Genomic DNA, 23,112 nt, shown 5'->3' with positions numbered 1-23,112 from the left:
GGAACGTTTTTCGGAGTATGCTTGCGATGAAGATGGCCGACATTGCTCTATGCATCCTCAAACATTGCATTTTTGGCAATGTATTTAAGCAAGGCAAGTGAACAAGAGACAAGTGAAGTGAACCTGTCAACGTGATCTTGCCTTAACGACGATGGTAGTTAATCACGTAATTGGATATTCAGTACTCACTTTGGAGGAGCGGTCCGGATAAGAATTGATCCTTGGTAGAGTCACGTTACTGACGTCTCTCCTACTGGAGCGCCCTTAATTTAATTATTCAAAATCTTTAAATCAGTACATTTTTATTTATTTATTTAAAAAAAGGCTGCCCTGAAGGCTTAACAATGTATCTTAAAACTAACATAAAGGGAAAGATAAGGAAGAGGGAGCACGGAGACGAGAAGAAAAAAGTGACAACGGGAAATGATAGTCAAATAGATTGTAACACTAGTTGTTGCTGCTTGCGCTCTAAAAAAAAGGATAATCCTGATCATAGCGCGTAACCTCAGTAGGGATGTGAATTGAAGGTCTCTGATGCAGGAAAGAAGCTTAAAGAGAAATAAAGTAAAGTATGAAACCAAAGCTCAGCAATAAAGGAGGATTGGAAGCGAAAATGACGGGTTTGGAGAAATTCTAGAACTAACATGCGACAACGATAGGAAAGTGAGGAAACAGACACATTGTGGTAACTCGAGAGTCCCTACGAGTGGCAAATCAAATAAACTTGCGAAAAACTTGTTCAAGCCTAGTTGTCGTCGTCACTATGCATGCATATTTGAGGATCGTATCATGGACATTGAACGAAAAAAGAGTCCCATCATATGGTGAGGTTTGTCGAGAATAAATTTCGAATGATCCTAGCCAAAGTCCAAGATCCAGAATGAAAGATACCCGCTGAATGTCGATGTCACATAGTGAGTATCTCCAAAAGATCTTTTTGTTGGCACGACCAACCAAAATCACATTACACTTCTGTGGACAAAATAACAGTCCAGTTGAACTACATAAAACAGAGAAGGAAATTTTTTGAGACGTCATTAATTAGAGGACGACAGAAAGGAAGATTTTCAGGTCGTACGCATGCATTAGGACACCATCGGAGGGAAGCAGCAACAGAAGACACAAAATATAGTTCTGAGGAACACCTCACAAACCAACGAATAGATCAGAAAAGGAGTCTTGAGTTCTAACTTGATAAATTGTGTGAAGAAGAAAAAACCCTAACCAACATTAAACGAGGCTATCCAGACCGAGTCTATGTAGCTTGGCTAGGAACAGGTCAATTGGAATACTGTCGAAAGCTGCTTTAAAATCAGTATAGACAGTATCTACTTGATGGGTACAACGCAGATGAAATAAGAGGCGTTTCTAGAGAGTGAGCTATAAAAACCGTATAATAAGAATAAACAAAGAGATAACATATTATATGACTTCAAAGTATTCTACATTATACTATATTATATGTATATTTTAATAACATTTGATTCCGATTTTGAGCCATGTTTTTAATTTTGATATTTGCTATTTTAGATTTTCTTATAAAATAAGCAAAACTGGTCGTCCCTTATGAATAAAAAAAAAGATTTTTTTATAAAATTTGATAATAAATTTATAAATTTGTAAATTATAAATTTTTAAATTGCGTTTTAATGGTATTGAATTTGTCAAAAATACTTTATGTCTGGTTTTTTACCGATGTTTGACTGTGCTTTATGTATGCTTGACCGACTGCATTTTTAATCTGTATATAAAAATGCATGCTCGCATCGCACTCATCCTTATCAAAATAAATAAAAACAAAAATACTTATGTGCATATTTGGGCTCCATTCTAATAGTATCTCCACCCTGAAAATTTTAGAGCATGAAGTTGGATACTATTTATTTATTATACGAAAACCTTTTGTTTCCCTTTATCCATCTTTATTATAGTCTTTATAAAAAGAGCTTTTGTTCTTACTGGCTTGTATTAATTAAAACTATTAAATGAATGGAATATAAACGAACTAAACATTTCCAGTACCGATCAACCGTAAAACGATATAACAAGTCAATGATCATTCGATGAAGGAAAACAAAGGCATTAAAACACAATCGACAAAAGAACGTTACAAGCTAAATTGACAGAACAATTACATGCAGTGCAGGTCGGCAGAGTTCTCATGCAAATTCTAATTATATTTCTATATTCAATATAGCAGCTGCCTTTAACGAAACGGTATTAGAGAAGCGCGTCGAAAAACGCGACGAACACTAAAAAAAAAGGTATGAAATAATCCATTCTAATAACGTACACAAAAATGGCGCTGGAATAATTGGATGAAGCAAAACATGGCATGACTGTTGTTCAGCCGTGCGTTTGCAGGGATTCCGCCTCTAAATCCGGACCGCACATGGATCGTATTCACTGATCGACCGAAAAAAAAAAAATCCCAACACCGTCGTAAGAACCCATCGGAACTATTTCCCATTTGTACAACGATTAGCCGTGTCGGTGCGTGTCCTATTAGTGTTGGCGGAAACAGTATGGCCTAGGTCAGGCTGGCACGTAGCGGGCGTTGTGTGTGTAAAGCGAGCCCGTCGGTCGGAATCGGTCGCTCACTCGCATACGCATTTGGCTATAGACGCTTAATAATGCTTTTAGTTAGTTCGGAACATTTGCTCTCGATTACTTGCACGGCGGGTAATGGATGGGACAAAACAAACTGTTGAACGGTTGTTTGTTTGTTAAAAATAATTAAATTTAAGTTTGTGATAAAGCCTAATTACATTATTTCTAGTTATTGAAGCGTTATCTAGGTTCTTGATTTTTCATACAAAATTATACAATTTTGCAGGACTTTTTATCGAATATAGTTTGTTTTTCGTATTTTATTTTGCTCCAGTTTGCTGATAAATTTTTAATTATTTTGAAATTATATTGCTTTTTTGAATTTTACCCACTTTTTGTTAAATTTTGATTATACTGCAATTAAACTCTTAGCTCGTTATTTTTTTTGAATTTAAACTTGTATGTTTAAATTGAGATCTTTTAATGCTCCTTTGCAAAGAAATGCAGCATACAGCAAAAACGGCTCAGAGCTCTATTTCCACCCTCAGTCAACAAGTGAGCTTTCGTTCGGCTTTTGTCGGCTCATCGGTGAAACGGGGGAAGGAAAATGGCTCTCACTCGGGAGCAAACATTCTCTCCATTTTCCTCATTCTTTACTCGCTCTCTGATTTTTCTCCATCTTTATCACTTGGTTTGTGAAGGTAGCCTGTAGCGTGGAGTAATCTGAAGAACCGTTGGATAGTGCCGGCCCGATAGCATTTCCAGTTTTTCCAGGGCTGTCAACCGAGCTGGTCGACGATAACGCTCCCTTAGCAACACGGGCAACTGTGCTGTGCGTTTGCTGGTTAGTAGCACTGGCTTTATATTGCGCTTACAGTGGATTTGCACTACGGCGGACAAGCACAAACACGGTCGGCTTGAGAAACCTGACAGCTCCAACAGGTAGACAGGCTGGTACTGGTGCTCCAAACCCCGCGTTGTCAATAAGCTGGCCGGAAATGGTGCAGATCGTTGTGTAGTGATAGTGCTTCTGTTCAGTTCAATCAGTGGAAAATCGAATGCTGCGTGATGTGCATGTGTGAACGCGCTGAAGCAGTGCATGTGCTTTCCGGATGAAGTTTTGATAAGGACACGAGCAGCACCACCAGCAGAACCAGAATGGCGTATTCGACCGCCGATTTTGCGTGGGAGTTTTGTGTGCGTGTGTGTGTGTGTGTCGGTGGTTTTCTCTGTTATAATGGCGCGTGGTACGAAGGCGCTGCGGGCTCCGAGATCTGATCATTCGCAGTGACACGATTGACGCAGTGACTGTGGTCGCTCCGGGCCATTCTTAACCTCAATCTCACACCCGTTCGCGTTCGGGAAGATGTTACGACCACTTCCCGGAAACCGTTCAACGCACACGAGAACAAAACGTGATGGCGCGCGCTTGTGTGCGGGTTCGCGTTTTTCCTCCCGTTGTTGTGACGCATAAAAGCTAACCCCAGAACAGTGTGAAACGCAGAGAAATTGTTTTCATCGACCATACAAAAAGTTTCACCACGAAAGAGTTTCTTTTTGGTGTGTCGGAACCAAAATTTATTAAATGTATTTGAGGGCATATTTCTTGTACAAGCTTGCCTGCCTTGTTGCCTGAAAAACTTTAGTTCGAACCGTTTCCCTTTTTTTATTCTTCTACTGCTGCTTTCTTTCACTCGACCCTCGGATTCCTATTAGTCCTATTAGGGTAAGGATGATCGGCAAAAAAGGTTCCCCAGCGCCGGTGTGGGTGAATTATTGGCAGAGCATAAATCATTATCTGGCTTGACGATCTGTAAAACTGTCCCGCCACGCTTAGAACACCGATCGATTGTCTATCCAGCACCAGTACCAGAGCGAAAGAAAGCCCAACTCACAGAAAAGAAAACATAAAAAGGGACACCCTCGAAAAGCCCGATCACATTTCGCCCCGACCGGATCCGATCGGGACAGATTTGAGTTCGGGGTTGTTGAAGTGACAATCGGATCGGATCACTTTGCGGACGGAGGAGCCGTTCGTTTTTGTTCAATTTTCCATCACTTACGGATCCAATTTTTCCGCAAAAAGTTTCCTTCCAAGGGATCCTAATGTGAGGTGAGCTGGGGAAGTGTAAAAAGGGTATCGAAAAGAAATTAGTTTTACGCACCAGCACCCATCCATGCTGTGATGGGTGGCAACTCTTCATCACAAAGAACGGCAAAATTCGAAGTACGTGCGCGCGCGTGTGTGTGTGTGATAAATGGGCTAAAAGTGAATTTTAATAACGCGCGACTTGGCACGACTTTTTGCCTTGCTTGGGCAACAGATGGAAAAGCGCACCAGCTGTGCATGGGATTAAGGATAAGTGGTTGAGCTTCCTTTTTTGTTAGGGATGTTTGGTTTTTGGTTTTTGTTCGCATTCCTTCTTACGCTTACGATACATCGCATCTGCACACACTCGCTCACAAGTCAACCGTTTTCTTCTGGCTTGGATGTAAATTTTTGGCACAAAGTTTGACTAAATCAGATATCGATTTTGGAACAATTGAAACGCTCCGAAGCCTTCTTGAACAAGTGGTCTCGTTGATGGTACACAGGCACAGTAAAATCTGTTATTAACTTTCAGGCAGCAAACTTTTATCTGTAAGCTAGATTTATTCGTTTACTTCCGAATGTTTTGTAAAGTCCGTGTCCCTTTCGCACCCGCGCGTCCCTAAACGTGACCCCAAGGGACTAGATATTAAACACGCACCGTGCAGAAACACGGAACGTTCGTCATTAACCAGTTGTGCCGGTTCCCATAAGGTTCGGCAACCAAAAAAAAAGCCTGCGGGCACTTCGAAGAGCTCTTCTGCGTCTTCTTCAGCAGCACAATTTTCCACTTGTCTACACACTACGCAGGAGGAAATGTTTTCTACGAGTTGGTTTTAAGACGGAATTTCGCTCTCGCGACCAGACAACGGCGCGGTACACGTGCGGCAAAACTGGGCGCAAAGCTTTGTCCCAGCAACAGTGTACCACCCCATCAATCGGTGCTGGACACAAAGAGAGTCCTGGCTATCCGATGCCGGATGTTTCGCGTCTTGTAGGTCGGGGTTTGTCAGGGTGTGCTGCATCCTGCTCGAGCAATCATTTTCTCACGTAATTTCCGCGTTTGGTGTAGTTTTTGGTGTGATGAATTTCAATCAGTGCTGGTGATTTGTCGTGATTATCAAAAGCTGGAAGCTGAAATCTGAAGCACACGCTGCCGAGGAAGGACCAAGTTTCACTTGCCATTGTGTACCGTCACTGTGTGCGGCACTAGAGAGAAGGAGGCAGAGAAAAGTGGAAGCAGATTTTGTCCGGGGCCTCCATCGAGTGGTTTCATCCCGTCGCCGGAATCGTTGTGTCGGTAAGTGATTCACTACGAAAGACAAGAGGCGGGAGAAGTTTTTGAAAATCGGTCGGAGAGGGAATCGGAGTTGGAAAATAATTAGTTTTACGCTTTCGTGCGGAGAATTTATGAAGGAGGTGTTTTTGCACTTGCGAACACCAAGCATCAAGCTCTGTTTGATAAGCGTGTTTTTTGGGGGAAACGTCGTAGATGATGATGATGATGATGGTTTTGGTTTTAGAATATTGATCTACGAAGAGCAAAATGGTGGGTGAGAGGTTTGCGAAGGAAATTTTCTAGCTAAACAAACGAACAGTTCGTTAAAATAAAATGCACAATGGGGAAGGTGTCTTTGACGTAAAGGGGATTCAATTAAAGTGGATTAAAGGAAATATGTGTGTAGTGGTGAATGTTTTAAACTCATCCTAAAATCTGTAATCGTGGATTCTTAGCAAATTTATGTTATTAATGGTGCTAATCATAAAGGAATAACCCTATCAGTTTTAGTCATCGTTACTTTGTTAGAAAACATGTCTAAAAGGAATTGAAGGTACAAAGAAATGCATAAATTCTTTAATCAATTGAAAATTTTTCTCAAGTTTCCTTCATCTTTTTAAAAAAATTTTCATCATAACCCTCACCATTGTTAGGCATTGTAACATTTTATGCTTTTAACATATCCACACTCTGAATTTAAGTCTGGTAGCGAAATCCCCCACTCACTCCTCATTTCCAAATTATCTTGTCTTGGCATCCATACCTCCTTACTTGCCTGGTTCCGTTCTTTCCTGTGTTAATCGTAGTTATCGAATCTCCTTCAAAGGTTCCTTTTCTTCTCCCTTTCCTTCAGGTGCAGGCGTACCTCAAGGAAGTGTCTTAAGTCCACTGTTATTTGTTTTGTATATCAATGATGTCTTTCCCTCTGTCCGACAAAATGTAGTGTTATTACGTTTACCCAGTCCCGCTCCCCTGTTGTTCATCCTTATTCCCTTGACCAGGTTCTGGTAGAGCGTGTTTCGATCATTAAGGACTTGGGCTTCTTGCTCGACACGGGGCTCACTTTCTCAAACCAGATCGACTCCATAGTCGAGGCAAGTCGAGGAGGACTCTTGGTGTACTTAAACGTGTGGCCCGTGACTTCTCCGATGCTGGTTGTTTGAAGACTTTGTTCTGTTCACTGGTCAGATCGATGCTCGTTTATCTTGTCCCCGTCGGCAAGAATTCACATTGATCGAATAGAGCGGGTGCAGAGGTCCTTCACCAGGTTTGATCGCCGTTCTATTTCCCTATCCTCATTTGTTGCCGCACTTCTCCTGGATTGCATCGATGCCCCAGCTTTGCTCATAAGAATCCCTGTATATGTTCCCTCGCGCGCCCTTCGAAATCGTTCCCCAATTTTTGGTGCCTTACGTCGCTCTGCGGTGGGCTGTAAAGATTCTCTCCTTATTGCAATGAAAATGTTTAATTCCTCGTCCCATCACTTTAATTTCTACATATCCGTGCCTTTTTTCCATTCCCGGTTGTTATCCACTTCCTAATCTTTCCTTCACTTCCCTATTTTCTGTTTTCTTTTTTTCCAATGCTGCAACTTTTTCTGCGTACTGTTTAGGTTTAGATTAGTTTAAGATTAGATATCAGACTATTTGTATAGCCAAGGGCAAAGATAAGAATTACATGAAATGAAATGAAATAAAGATCTAGTCTTAGTCTAGTCTAGTACAACTTCTTGTTTAGCTAGACGTCCAAAAACGATTAGAAGACAATTAACTGAAAATAATCTTGGTCTTTATGAAACCGCTATTACAATTTTAATTAATATAATTAATGATAATTAATTATTATGATTTACCTTTTCAACTCGAGCGATGAGCCTCGCTCACCACCTGCAGCGAGCCTGCTAACTGTTGGCACATTTTGCATAATTTCGTGGTACGTCAATACGTCAATTTTCGTGGTACGAAAGCTTAAGTGACGCGGTACTTGACATACTATAAGAAAGGCAAAAAGATTGCAAGGGTTATTCGCCTAGAAAAACTGGTGTAACACATCAAGCAATATTTTATTTTGAAACTTGCCCCGACAAACCCATTAATAACACATTTATTTACTTATTGTATTTAATTATTTACATTGTGCAAATTGTCTGCCTAAGGCTCCACCACTCCACGTAAAAGAGAGGTTAAAAGGGAGTCAATTAGACTTAAGAAGAAGGTGTGAAGAAGATTACGGAAAGTGGCCTGTGCACCGCGTTAGAGACCTCAATTTGGTGCAAAACGTGGTGCTTTTGAACGCTTTCCTTCTGCCCAAGCTTTGGTTTGTTGCATCGGTGTGTGGCGCACGATCGATGGACATCGATTTGGCCTCCAAAACGGTGCGGTCTTACCTGTGGGACGGATCTGGGGGTTTTTGAATCCCCCTGATCCAATTGGCCCCTTCACGCAGTCGAGGTTGCTGGTGAATCGGTACGTTGCAGAGCAGGGTTGCCTAAAAATCGGGGCTCAGCACATAAATTGTGCTTAGAATCCCCCCAATATAGGCTCCATTGCCACAACGTATCCGTGCCTTTGGATGGTAATCCAGCAGCTGGCATACCATCCAGCGCCTATTATCTCAACCAAAAGTTTGCAATAAATGATCGTCGACAGACTTCCAGACTCCAAAGCGGCTATGGAGTCACCTTCCACGGATTGGCGATGGTTATGGAAAAACGTTACCAGCTACAGACTTTCATCAGACCAACGGTCGATGCTGTATTTGCTGGCGCAGAACAAGGCACAACGCGGACTGCTGCTCGACAGGATGAATCGGACTCCTTTAGCCTGTTCATTCTGCTCCCAGTCAGAGACTCTGGAGCACAAGTTTACCCTGTGCGCTAGGGTGTCTAGTGCTTGGAACATACTGATGCAGGCTATGGAAGCCATTGTTCCAAACCACAACCTCAACGTTCCTTCCCTCCTCTTATCTATTTTAAGTCACATTAGCATAAGCAAGAGGATTCCCATCCTACGTGTGTTTGCAATCTACATTATAGACATTGTTGGAAACAACAATGCTGTGATTGATAAAAATATCCTTAAATGTTCTTTGTAAAACCTGTACGTCGTCTATGTAGAGACGCCCCACCCCACTTTTCTTTTGTTAGTTAGTTTTTAAGTTGTTTTAAATACAATGTTTTATAATAAAAGGCTACACAATTTTTCTTAAAAAACTAACTTCTACCTCCACGTAAAACAGAGGTCAAAAGGGAGTCAAGTAGACTTAAGAAGAAGGAGTGAAGAAGATTACGGAAAGTGGCTGAGGAGAGGAAAAGTTGAATAGGTCTGAAGAAGAATTAAAGGCACGGAAAAACGCGCTTCAATTCCGCGCTCCAATTGTGTTCCGACAGCCAGAGGAGAACGAGGTTGAAGGCGATAGACAGGAACATAAAAATTAATAGAGGATAGCAAGAAAGGCTCGTTGACGGAAGGGAGGCGATGAAGCCACACTGGGCATGAGTGTGGCGGGTCTGTGGGACAAACAGAAGACTGTTTGCCAACTATCACTTGCCAAATGGTATTGCATTGCCTGTGGTGAGTACACAAAAACGATGACGTGTACACCAAGAAACATGAAAATAAAATCCAGAAAATTGAAAAAAAATTACGTACATAGAGCACATCGCTTCAGTGAACCGTGAAAACCGTCTTGAGTTGCTCGTTTGCTTGATCCAATATGCTCCCAAATCAAAGAACTTGGTATGTTCCAGTTGGTCCCTCATTAAACACGTTGCCTAAATTGTTACAATGAAATAAAATTTTACATTTCCATAGCAGAAAAAAATGCGACACTTCGGAGTTATGGAGTCTGATTGCATAAAAGAATATTACTAGGTTTTAGTATTAAAATTGTCAGTCGATTATAGTATTTTATTTATTTATCTAGGAGTATGACGGCTCTCCGCCATATTCGCAAATATAGTATTTTATACAAAGGTTTATTAATCAATGACAATTTTATATTGTTTAACATATACTGTTGCCCGACAAAGCTTCTGAAGCAGTTAAGCGAAGGATTTGACTTTTTTTATTCAGACGTTGATTCCAACAAGATAAGAGCCTCCGAATAACCTGATGTTGTACCGCAGTTTCCAGTTTTAGCCAGTTTTTCCTCGCGATCGGGAACCTATGCTGAAAGCGTGGGGGAGTTTAACTACAATAACTTTCAGACGATGGAAGCACGGTGAAGAGCAGCATTCTGAAACATTTAAGTATCTTTTTGAAAGTAACTGTCGTGTACGTTAGACACTACTTGGACAACTACTAATTTATTGTGAGGCTTGGACGCCCTTATACATATATGATACAAACACTTAACTTAACTACGGCATTTTGTGATTATGTCAGCAACGCGGAACTTTGGTGTTTTCAACGTAGCGTAGGGTGGACGTATCGCGGAGTTGCTGATCAGTGTTAATGAAAACAACGCTTGGACGGAGCACTCGCTACTGACATTGCCCTAGTTCTTTACTGTTTTGCTGGCCGCTGCTTGGTGGTCGCTTTACCCTTCTTCGCAACATACACGAAAGACTCAAAGAAACAAAAGAAATCTTGAGAAAAAAGTCCTTGCAGTTAGTAGGAAATTTTTCTCCAGGAATATGTTCATCCTCCAACCTTATTACGATGAAGGCAGGACCATTTTGGGGTAGTTTTTCAGACACTGAACTGTTAAAGGTTTTGCCTATATTCGAGAACTTGAGGACAATTTCTTGACCAATGCAATCACAAAGCAAACTAGAATTCCGTGATCTTGATGTTTACAGAATAGTATGAAAGAGTTCGGTACCCAATTCTATTAAGACTGCTCCTTCTTATACGTGTAAAGTTTCCAGGCTACAGATAAAGGAAGCTAAGCGAAGGATGTTTCACGGCACGGTACTGAAGTGCCCAAACGAAGATGAAAGGTACCAACAGGGATTGCATACCTTCAGGTGCTAAAGCCAAGTAAAATACTACAGGAACGTTTTGTTTTGAACAGTAATTTGCAGTTAATTAAAATACCATGCATTTCAAAAAGCTCTGACAATGGATTTTGTATCTTGCATCCAACAAAACCTCACAGTGGTAGCTGCAAAACAGAAAACAATTAGAGTCCATACCGTACGGGCTCGTATTCTAGGAATACAATCGATAAGCATCTAGTATAGAATTTCTCCACTGCACAATTGCTGTGGTCATCAGATCAGCTTAACCTAGGAGAAACGATACACTTACATTAGTTGCTGCTCATAAGGATTCAGGTACTGGTCTGATAATAATCCCTATCCTTATGCATGTATCTAGTACTGCATTTAACAAGAGCACTTGGCCGTCCGTTAACGAGTAGCCTGTCATCCTCATGAATAGCTCCATGCATGCTGTGCTAAGTGTTTGATGTTCGATGTGTATCTCTCAGCAACCATCCCTTTGAGCATTGGATTCCTGGAGAGCTGCATGAAAGTCGTTATGAAATAAAGGATTAAATCGAATTTTCTGTACTGCATTCTCAAAACAAAACATGCAGCTATTCTGCTACTACCACAAGAATCGAAAAAGGATGCGCTTTAATATTCGAAATCGAACGGAACTATTAAATGCGGTGCGCATGAAAAGCAACATTACTGCCGGCCATTAATTTGTTGCAGCTAACAAACAACATGCGCTTTACTGCGGCATACAAACGGTGTCGCACCGTGCACAATGCTTGGAGGCATCTTTAGTATGTTATCCGTGTGAACACAAAAAAAAAAAGCGCGAATCTTAATGCGAGAGAACTAATTCCTGTATGCCTGTACATCCTCATTTGTGGGTGGCATTTTTGCATTCGCGGTTTGGCTACCTTTGCTTTCCCGTAGGTGTTGCTGCTAGCATTAACAGTGAGTAATAGGCCAAGCCAGTCTCGTGTATGTGTGTGTGTGTGTTTATGGGCTTCCCGGATTCCCCCACGATAGGATACGCTCCGTTTGCACCGCGAATGGGGTAAAAATGGGTGTCATAAAAAAGTATTCAACTGAAAGAAAGCCAAATTTAATGCTTCCGACCGCCGGTGTGTTTGCGGTGTCGGAAATAAAACGCTCAAACTCCCCACAGGTAGGTGGACTGGTAGGTGTTCTGGTGCAAAGGATGTTTGGATGCGGTAGAGCATGGCATTAGAGCCGAGCATAAAATGGGACTGGTTTGCTGTTGCTGTTGCACCTCCGGCACACTTTTCTTTTGGACGTGATGTTCTATTTGCATTCGTAGCATTGTTGCATACATCAAGTGTGTCTGTGTGTGGGAAAGAGCATATTCCGAGAGTGTGCACTTCTGTGGTTAACCGAAGCAGAAAGCGTTCTTTCGCCTTTTCCAGTAGCCAAGCAACAAAGGCGAAAGCGTTCTTTCGCCTTTTCCAGTAGCCAAAGCAACACGCTACACTATGGTCAGCCCATCATCAGTGCAACATGCTGGTATGCTGTTGTTGTGCTCTTGGTCTTGCCTCTATTTTGACGCTAGTTCCCGACAAGGGTGAGAGGTACTGATGCAAGTGACACGTTGACTTGGTAAGAAAGCATGACATTTATTTATTATGAACTCGGGCACGCCGGCTCCTTAGCTTTTGCGTAGTTGCACCGAGCATTGTTCATTCATTTCCGTCCGTTTGTCAAATGCAGCACCGGGCACGGCATGATCGTTCCCTCCCCAGAAGGCAATCCGCATCGCTTGTTTCGATGAAGTTCCTACCTCGTTTCCAGTGCGTTGGTAGGAGGTTTCATTTTTGTATAAATTTCTGTTCCCTTTTGCTACCACCACACTTCATCCTTTGGCTGTGTATGCAGCCGACCTTTGCCATCGTTCGCTTCTCCCTTGTGGGTGTGAATGTTTTCCGTGGGCGTGGGTTCTGAGCGTTATGCTCGGTTGGCTTAAAATGCAATCAAGAATGGAAAATAAGATGTTCGGAAGAGACTTGTGGACATTGATTCATGATTGTTTTGGAGTGTTTGGAGAAGCACTTTAAATGGTGTTGGATGAGAATTAACAGAGGATGAATGTTATGATAATGAGAACTTTTTAAAAAGTTATGAAAAATATTTGTACGTCAGTTATGGACCAAATATCATACGAAATAATTTTACAAACGCAAGATTACGATGCAGGTATTCAAAAAAATAAACAGGGTGGCATCGTAGAAGTGATAAACTTTGTTTATTTAATAAAATCTATAAAAGGTTCTCTTTGGAATCGAATTAAATAACAACAATTAGTAATGAATTTGCATTTCACTTAATTTACTTCAAATCTTTCACGTAGCACTTTGAAATTATTGCCGGCCTCTCGCACAACTTCATCCGCCATTTCGTCCCATATCTTAAACAACCGTCTCTTGAATCCATCCAAATTCAAATTCAAATTCAAACATTTGACATCGCTCAAGTTTCCAAGCATGTATTCTCATACGCTGAAGTCCAACGGATCCAAATCTGGAGACGAAGCAGGGCATTCAGATGCTCTGGTGAAATAAAGCAAATGGTCCTTTCACCACTCCTGAAAGATCGAAGCAAATTTCGGCTTTTTAAATTTCTGTGAGTTTAATTTTTTTTCCGTAATTTTTTGCTTTTTAAACGCATTGCAACCAAGGTCTTTTTTCAGAATGTTCATTTCACGCGCCATATTTCTACCTGTGCGATCTGGTTACCGCTTTTATCACCGCTGGAGTCCGTTACTACACTACGTACTACGTTTTTTGCCCGGTTTCTTCTTTGAACCCAACCGTGCCCGTCTCCTAGTAGCGCTTGATGGTCCGGTAGACGAATAATCGGCTCAAATTGGAATGAGACAGTTTCTGCATAATCTGATAGAGTTTAACAAACCTTGCAAATGCAAAATTTTTATTTGTTCGCGGCATGAAACCATTTCAAATTACTAAAAACCTGAACTGATCACTGAGTGTACGTTTTGCACATTAATAGTAAACAAGCTCATCTGTCAAATGTGTTTGACACATTACAGTGACAGAAAACAAAATAAAGGGGCACTCGAATAAGTGTATCACTTCTGCGATGCAACCCTCTATAGAGCGCTGCAAACGGTTTCTTTAAGAGTTGAATCATGAAAAAAAAAAACATTTTTCATACATTTATTGAAATGTAGTAATATTGACAATATCATACAAATTGAACCGTGCATGCCTCGGGCAAAACAGGGACAGGAATAAGGCATAAAAAGAAGGAAATGTCCCGTTTTCGGCTTTTTAAAATCAGTAGACAATACGGCGCAAGCCGTCAAACGTAAAATAAATTAAAATAAATGCACAAATTCTATAAAAATGAGGAAGCACTGGAAATATACCAGAAATAAAAATTAAAACCTTAAAAAGAGCAAATAGTAGCGTTTTTTTTATCCAATTGATACATGAAAAATTAAATTCAAATAAAAAAGTGAACGAAAAAATGAAAAATATGATGTAAAATTCAATAATTAAAAAGAGAAATAATAAAAGCTTTGCAGAACACAAGCCAAACTGAAACTATGAATAATTAAACCAAAGAAGGTAACAGTTAGCTTCCTTTCTTTTAATTTGCCAGACCATATTTATGTCCACATTTAATCGAAATAGAAAAAAATCGTCAATTTAAAAGCGAATCAGATGAATAATAAGGCTGATAGACAAATGTTTATATCGTTCCTTTCAAATGTGCTGCAGCATCATTCATCTTTCGCCTTGTGATTAATGGACAAATGATTTATGAATTCGACTGCGTAGAAATATGATACATTTTCCGTTTCTTTTCCACGTGGAAAGCAAAAAAGGCCAGCATTTGATGTATACCGATTTCACTGTTATTCGTCCCTTTTTATTTATCACTTTTTGTGTGATCTATTTCGGTTTGGCATTTTTTTTTGCCAAGAAACCACAAGCAAAAAACACACGTAAAAGTGATTCTCTTTCAGTTATTTCTGTTTTTCTTTACACGATTGATTCAAGCTTCAAACAATGTACGAAAGAAACGAACGCAATCATTGATGAATTAATTCCATTAATCATTACCCGAGTGCCGGCACGATTTGTGCTGCACACCAGGTTTTAGGAACAAACGGTACCATTGTATGGATGAGCTGAGATGAACAGAATTAATTGCGTAAGGAGGGTGGAAATCGATACCGTGCGGGTGCTTTCCGAACGGGACGGAACGATACTTCCCATACGCGCCACGCTCGCCACGAAAATGAAGTGATCGTTTACCAATTATCATCGTCACGTTCAATGGCGTTCAAAGCAAAGCTCACCTTTTGCACACGCTCGTGGGCGACCTGTTTATCCTGCACCGACGGCGAATGGTGCGAACGGATGGGATGTGTTTGTGTTTGCTCCTATTGACATAGGACAAGTATTAATTACGGTACGTCATAGAAGCTGTCGGCTGTTGCCCGAGGAAAGCTGCCTTTTCAGTGGCAGTGGCTCGCTGGTTGTGAAGTGCGTAGTGCCTCTGCCTCGTGGCGTCTATCAGGAAGGAAGGTTCGCGCGTGGGCTACGATGCGATGTGTTGTGCAGTGAAGTTCTTAATGAAGTGTTGGCTGATCAGGGAGAATGCACGAATCAGCATAAAGGGCTGATATTTGCGCTTTTCGAAATGGAGTACCATAGAATTGTAAGCTCCTTTCAGTTGGTTGTTTGCTTTTTTGAGTCGTATTTTCTTTTCGTAGAATAGAGCAAAGCGAGAGACGAAACGAGTGAATGTTTATTGTTTGCTACAGATGCGAGGTTTATAACAAAAAACGTTGTGAAGTGTGTGTATCGTATTTGATAGAGAATCGTATTGCTGATGTGAATAAATAGCTCTAAATTACCAATATTCCTAACCATAGACATTATATTGAAATACCTTCTTCTTCTGTTTTGGCTCAACTGCTAGGTCATGCCGGCCATCTAATGGCTTGCGAGACTTATTGATACCACGTAGTTGGATATTGAAGTTAACTGTTTTATCAGTAACTAAAATCTATACATTTGTGGTACTTACAATAGTTTTAATCGAATCAATAATTTATTCGTTAATGCAAAATTCTTGGGGGTAAACGGAAAGTAATTGTCAGTGTAATCGTAAATTTAGTTCAAGTGTCAAATCGTACTTTTTTTTTTTTTAATCATAAGGAACGGCCAGGCCGTATTGCTGTCAAATCGTATTTTGCATTAAGCGTTTTTCAAATCGTATTTTGCATTAAGCGTTTTTCATAATTACGCTTGAGAGAACGCTTCGTTTAGCTTGGACTTTAAATTGATGAGATAACCTTCAAGCAAGAACCTATATCTGTTTTATTACTTACATGGGTAATTTTTTTCAATGTTTAATGTTATCAATGTGTTTATAAATGTTGTGATGAATTTGTTGAAGCTTCATGAGCGTTTTTGCCATATTTTTAACTAAATTTAAGCAAAAACATAAGTCAGCAACTACCACCAAACCAGTCCAGGCAGGACGCTCTACCACCAGACCATCAAATTATTTGTTTCAATTAGCATCCGTCAGCAATCCGTTCTTCATTGTACCTTACTTTTGTTGCTTGTTTTTAGTTCAAAAAATTAAAATGCATCATCAGTGAATGTTTGGTCTGCGTCGCCTGCAGCGGCTTATTTTTGGTATTTAGACCATGTGAATAGAGAGATTTCACTGCAAGTCGCGTCGTCTGCAGTGGCATGCAAGCGGGTGTACAAGTTTGCGAGTGACAGGGGTAACAATAAGGTGATCGTTACCAAAATCGAGCAGTATAATTTTGATCGTTGACTCGAATAGAGTAAAAGGCGGGATAGTATGATAACAGCAAAAAAGTATCTTGCAGTATAATGTATCCTCAAAAGCCATCGGCTCTTTTCAAAGCCCCTGCATGACGTTGCCGAATTGTTTCCGACCTCAAAAAACACAACGTAAGCCACACTTCGGACGTCATAACGGGCCTTAAACGCCTCGAGAGTTTATGAATAATTTTTAACCTCCATGAAGTCAATGACATTCTCGTCCTATCTTCGAAAACTTGTAATTATATTTGTACTTTAATGTACCTCGCTGTAATATTCACTGTTTAAAATTACTTTTAGTTTACCTAGATCTAAGAAAAAAATCGCTACACCTACGAACCTGTGTTCACCAACAATGGCAACCTAATGCTTTTATTGATTTATTTTCCTTTCTTTCCTAGCATCCGATATTTGGTTTGGCATTTAAGCTGCGTATCCTATCGGAAACGTATGCTGTTTATTTTGTGCTGTTTGTACGGCTACCTACACAGCTGAAATACCTAAAGGACAAATCCTTTGCAAGGGACATTCCGAACCATAATGATAAACATGCAGTTTCATGCTGCAGGAATTGAAAAGGTCACACCAAGTTCCGAATGATTGCGCTGTGTTCATCATCCGTTTCCATCCGTACGAGAGACAAACGAATACAATTTCCAATAAATTTTGTATGTTGTTTTTTGAGTGTGTGTTTGTGCTAAACTGTAACGACGTACAGGAGGAGCTGTGCAAATGGGAAGGAATCAATGGCCATGTGGCCATTGGCTGTCATAGTCTGGGCGGTGTCAAGTTTCACCTCGTTACGAGTGCTGTTGGCATTTTCATAACTTATTTTTTGGGCCACCTAAAGGCTAATGCACACAGTTTCACCTTGAGATCAAGTAAGTGGCTTACTCTGTCGGTGACGCCAATTATTTTCTGACCATTTTTCTTTCCCCAACTGTGCGGATAATGAACTGTGTGCCTTTGCATTTTCATGTTTGTGTTATGTAAGTAATTGCTAAAAGGTGTAGCACCCATTTATTCAACGCATTTGTTTATTTATTCGCCACCCGTAACACATGCATTTCAGTGCGATCCAATCCAACTTGACTTGTTTTTGTTTTGCTGTTTTATTCGTTTGTTTCTTCACTGTACGAAGCCCTTTCCACTGTTGCTGACACACACTGTCTGACAGCCGGACGAAGCTCACTGTCGGTGTCCATTCGTTACGGCAGACTGGCCATAAACATCCCATGTGCAAACTGTCCACTATAATGCAAGCTGATGGGAGAGAGACGGACCAATAAACAAAAAAAAAAAAAAACGAACCGTCCACCAGCATAATATCGAAACAGCGAAACCATCGATGCGAGCCGAAAGCCGTCCTTGACCAACCGAAAAACGATACATGACGATGGACCGGACCGGGACCAGAGCAGGCCAGCAGGGAACGGGTATTGCAACAACCGATGTCAAATGAAATTTTGCTCCGATCAGCCTCTGTAATCTTCTCGCTGATTGGGGCGTCACTGCTCGTTTGGCTTCATTTCCCGCAAGTTTGCCATTTGGAGAGCCACCAACCAGAAATGCGACGGTGGTTCCATGGCATTCTAGTAGATGGTGTGACAGTTTTCATCATCCCGAATGTAGTGCTCCAGTGTGTGTGTGTGTGTGTGGTAAACCTGTTGCGTAAATGTAGGTTCACTTTTTCCGACCGAACCGACTATACTGATGCCTGCGGTTATCTACTCCAAATTGTCACACCGGGGTTCGATGTGTCACACACTTCGTCCCATGGCTACGGATCTAGTGTGTGTGTTTGGTGTAGTGTGGAGTTGGGATACAAACAGAAAGCTGGCCAGTGATCAACCATTTCTGTGTGATAACCGGATTTGTGGGGCTCGTTCGTGGTGGTCCGAAAACGACGTCGACAGGCGTCGACGTATGATCGGCACTAATCGGGTTGAAGCTACGCGTCGTTGACAAGTGTGTGAATTGAGGAGGTTTTTTTATTGTTTAAGATATTGAAATGGCTTGTTAATTAAGTTCTTGAAATTTTAAAACTGATTTTAATATTTAAATAAAATAGTGAGCAAATTAAAATAGCTTCAATTACTCAAAGGTTTATTATGCTCAAGCAAATGGAGACGCCTGGTACTTCATGACTCGAAGCGTGAGCAATGGAGATGCATGGTTGTTCGTGGTGTGTTATAGAAGGAGGCGTATAGCACTATGTGAAAGAATAACAGTAGTCTTCTTTAAGCCAAGTCTTTTGAGACTAAATTAGCTGTTGTATAATAGTTGGTTTTCCAAAAACTATTTTTATTTTACATAAAAATACATATTCTCGTTGTGTTTCCAGTCCTAAAATTCCACATGAACCAATAGACCAACAGTGAAATACATAATTTTAGTTTCTTTTCTGTAAAAATTATATTCCATACAGCATTCATGCTCGTTCAGCAACAGATGAAATCACAAGTTGCGACACTGGGGCGTGATCAATTCGCACTCGTCGCCGTACAGACGGCGGACGGCTTGCAATCCGCGCCGCAACCAGGTTGCCGGTAGTGCACTGGTGTTCCGTGCCGATGTTATATTTTTCTTGTCGTGTGATTACGCCCGTTGGTAGCAACGTACGCATAAATTCTGTTATTTCGCAGCTGGTGCACGCTCTGGCAAAGAAAGCGATCAAAACGAGCTTCGTGCATTGGTGGCAGCAGCAGACATGCGTTCCGGAGCATGGCATCATGAATAGGAGGATTATAATGGAAAAATAGTCTTTCTGGCGCAGAGAATGGCAGATACATTTGCCGAGAGGATTAACAACGTTCGTTCGTTGAGATCGAATCGTTGTGGATGTTTCTTTTTTTTTGTATTGGGATTTTGCTGGCACACCAATCGCCCAGTCTTACGTGTAGAAGTTTGATGATTAGTTCCATTAAGCGTCAAAGGATAATCTTACCCCTGAGTGTTATTGATCTGCAATGAGGGATTATTTTCCACCGTGTTCAAATCAGTGTGAAGCATTAGGAAATCGTGTCAGGATGTATTTTTATGGTGTGGTGCATTATTTTTCTTCGATATACTAGATTTACTATATTCAATCAATATTTTTGTACTATTAGATTAATCTTCACAACACTTCTCTTGGAAAGCTAAATCGTTATTAATGGTGAGTTATGAAGCAATCAGTAGTTGGATAAATAATAACTATGGTAGTAACCAAAACTTTGAAGGTATATACATTTCCTGTTCAAAACAGATGGTTCGCTTCACATTGCTTCTAATCGCTGTTTGAAACGGTTGAAACTTCTCTTACAAGAACAAAAACAGTTTCAGCATACTTTTCGAACAATTGTGCTTCAAACCCGGGAATGTCTATAGGCATATGCCGTACAATGGGTGCCTTTTTTTTCCTCCTTGTTCGTGTTTTTGACTCTTTCAAACAAAAACGTTGCGCCTTTACTACGGTCGGAGCTTCTAGTGCTGATAATCATCAAACGAAACGGGTGTTTTGAATTGCCACTTAAACAACGTAAAGTGTTATTTGCAAACACTCTCCGCGAATCGCTTATGGCAGCCATTGCCATGTACGTGTGTGTGTATGTGTGAGTTAGTGTAGGAACACCATCAAAGAGTATGCCTAAAAATGCTTTATGAAAAAAAAAAACCAGGAACAAAGTATCTTTTGAGCACTTGAAGCATGAGCGGGAGGATCACACAAACAAAAAAGGTAAATGTAAATGACCCTCGACTCGTAACAGCGTAAAGTCGATAAGACAGACCCGGGCGTGTTTGTATTCGATGGTTTCACACGGGTGACAAATTTGTAACAGTTTGCGTGCCACGGCAGACGGCAACGTCCTAGACAGCTTAGTATGCGAATGGCAAATTAAACGGCTGCTGGTGACTTTGAACTTACGCGAGAGCGTAATTTGTACAATGGTGCTGAAAGCATTATCAACACGCTGAAGTGAAGTGCGCCAAGAAGCCGTCACAAATGGGGCCGCTACTTTATGACACACAACGTGAACGATGGAGACGCATGGTTGCTCGTGGCGTGGCATGGATGGAGGCGCATGGTGGCGCTGTGTGAAGGTGCCGTGCATAATTTGCACATCGCTTACCGGTTGCGTTGCGCACAGCGTGGGAATGCTTGCCACGTGTTTCGGTGCAACGGTGTAGTGGGGGTGGGCATAAGGAAAACAAAGGCTCTTAGGAAGGAGGATCCCACTGTACCAGGGATGCTTGGGATGGGTGAGAAAAGTTGGTACGAAGCCTGAGTGCACACCTGTTTGTTATGTTGCTTTTCTGGGTTTGATAGATTCGTGGTAGGTGAATGTGAGAGTTGAAGTTTTATATTTGAATACAGGGCAAATGCATTGATCGCTTTCGTGTGGGTGATATTGCCATACACGGTTGAATGAATGCCTCTCGGTTGTTGCAATGGAAAAGTAAGCTTTCCCGCGAGATTTTCCTGTGCCTGTTTTATTGATGTGTGTTTGAACTTGTTTGTTTTTTAAGTTTATTCATAAAAATAGAACCGCATTCGCATGGTTTGTTGCTAGCGTTATTGATTTATGTCATTGTTTACAGCTTCTTACAGCTTCTGGAAAACAAATAAACATTCGTGAATAAAACATATTTTTGCATAAACAACATAGTTTGCATTTCGAAAATTTTCGAAAATTTCGTAAATTTAGATTTCTGTAAGAAAATTTGAACTATTTTTATATGTCTATTAGCAGTTGATAAAAGTATTATATTTTAATGAAATACTTAAATCGTGCAAAGAATCACAATGATTCGATAACTTTTTTACTAAAACTGGACATTTCTTCCAGTAAATATAATTTCGAAAGCAGTCAAGCAGTCAAAGCTTGCTTTCTATCCACAATAAACTTTCAGCCAGTCTTGTCTCACTAAATCCAGCTAAATTAATGTGATTTTGGCAATTGGATTATTTTTACCGAAGGGTGACCGAATCGGTAGCATGACATCCATAGCCGTGCGGACTCATGCACTATCGAAGCGCTTTGTCCGGGATCGTGTTCTAATGTTTCCGACCTCTTTGGTCAAGTGGCAATAAATTCACAATTATTCGCGTTGAATAAATCTTCATAAGAGGCGTTCACATGCTCTCAACCTATCGACCTGTGCCGTGCCGTGCTGGTGCGGTAGTTCAGCAAAATAGAGCGGTTTTAGGGTGAGACTTTGCCCTTTTTTCTGCTTCTCCTTAATTTCACAATGTTCATGAGCTTTTCAGTAAGCTTTTGCTCGTCCACGCACATTTTGCGTAAGATGGGTTTGATGGTAGCGGTGGGAATCTGTTTGTCGAGCCCACGCCTCGATCGAAAGTGAACCAATCCTTCTGTTGGTGGTTTTCGTTCTCGGTACCGCTCTGTAAAGGATATCGTTTACATCAGGTGAACTTCATGAACGCCCTGCCTTCCCGGCGTGATGGAGGTGGAGATTGTGAAAAGTGCAAGCGTTTAGGTGTTTTTCATCGGCCTGGGGTGGGAAACGGAATCGGTAGATGTAGGCGTTATAGGGCGGGATTGTATAAAAGGTAAACAGAAAAGGAAAGGTAGCATAAACACAGCACCAAGGACGAATAGGTGCACCACACCCAACAAAGCCGTGGGCGACAGAGGTGAACAAGAAAGGTTTTGTGGTCGCAAGGAGGGGGCACAATCGAGACCAATGTTTATCCTATTTGAACCGGAATCGACTTTCCCACCACACCCTTTCGATTTTGCACGATTTTTATCATCTGCTTACGAGTTTTACGCCCAAGGTGGTCGGAACGACGGGCAGGAACTGTGCTTTCTTTCTGCTTTCACCTTCGTCAGCAAGACAATGTAAGGCTTGGCAGCCCAGTCTAGCCCATCGTGAACGGGGTTTGTATTAACTGTGCAGCTTTGGTACGATGTAAGCTTTTTTTTTGCACTCACTCCTAACCCGTCAGATTACAATGTACACCCGGCCGAATGGAAAGTAGATGGAAGCGTGCCAATGCTTTCATTCTCTTGCGATGAGTAGATGTGTAGTTCCGTTGGGTGAAGCGCTTTGGAGCCGGGTTTTGGTTGTTTTTATTGTGATGTACAACACATTTACAACTCGCAATCCCCAACCGGGTGCGAGGTTTCCGCAATTGAATGAATTGATTTTCACTTTATCAATACAGGGCTGCTTGTGGGAATAGATTAGAGATTCGAGTTAAAGGCAATCAATGGACAGAACTGATGTTATGTTTTTTGCGGAGATTTTTGACCGAGACTGCTATCTGTATTAGCGAAAACTGTATTGAGCGATTTCAATTCTTTGCTTAATTGTTGTTTATCGATCAATCTGGCAATAATGGACTATGTATTGTAGAATTTAACAATTGTAGCATATAAAAACTTTCATAAACCATTTT

At 41.0% G+C, this 23,112-nt stretch overlaps 3 protein-coding genes across 3 annotated transcripts in view; all 3 read left to right on the top strand.

Moving 5' to 3' along the window:
- LOC126555972 (nucleolar GTP-binding protein 2) overlaps positions 1-23,112 on the top strand; it is a 207,117-nt gene that overhangs the window by 61,799 nt on the left and 122,206 nt on the right. The gene's annotated exons all lie outside the window — the stretch shown is intronic.
- Positions 1-23,112, top strand: part of LOC126555956 (sodium-dependent neutral amino acid transporter B(0)AT3) — a 223,413-nt gene that overhangs the window by 191,548 nt on the left and 8,753 nt on the right. The gene's annotated exons all lie outside the window — the stretch shown is intronic.
- Positions 3,982-23,112, top strand: part of LOC126556033 (fatty-acid amide hydrolase 2) — a 526,247-nt gene continuing 507,116 nt past the window's right edge. Inside the window, exon 1 of the mRNA XM_050211197.1 lies at positions 3,982-3,989. The gene's annotated coding sequence lies outside the window, so the exon portion shown is untranslated. The remainder of the gene's footprint in view (positions 3,990-23,112) is intronic.

The sequence above is a fragment of the Anopheles maculipalpis genome, chromosome 2RL (genome assembly GCF_943734695.1).
Source record: "Anopheles maculipalpis chromosome 2RL, idAnoMacuDA_375_x, whole genome shotgun sequence".
Lineage (NCBI taxonomy): Eukaryota > Metazoa > Arthropoda > Insecta > Diptera > Culicidae > Anopheles > Anopheles maculipalpis.
Note: the sequence above shows the minus strand (reverse complement) of the source record. Positions and strands in the feature narration are given on the sequence as shown.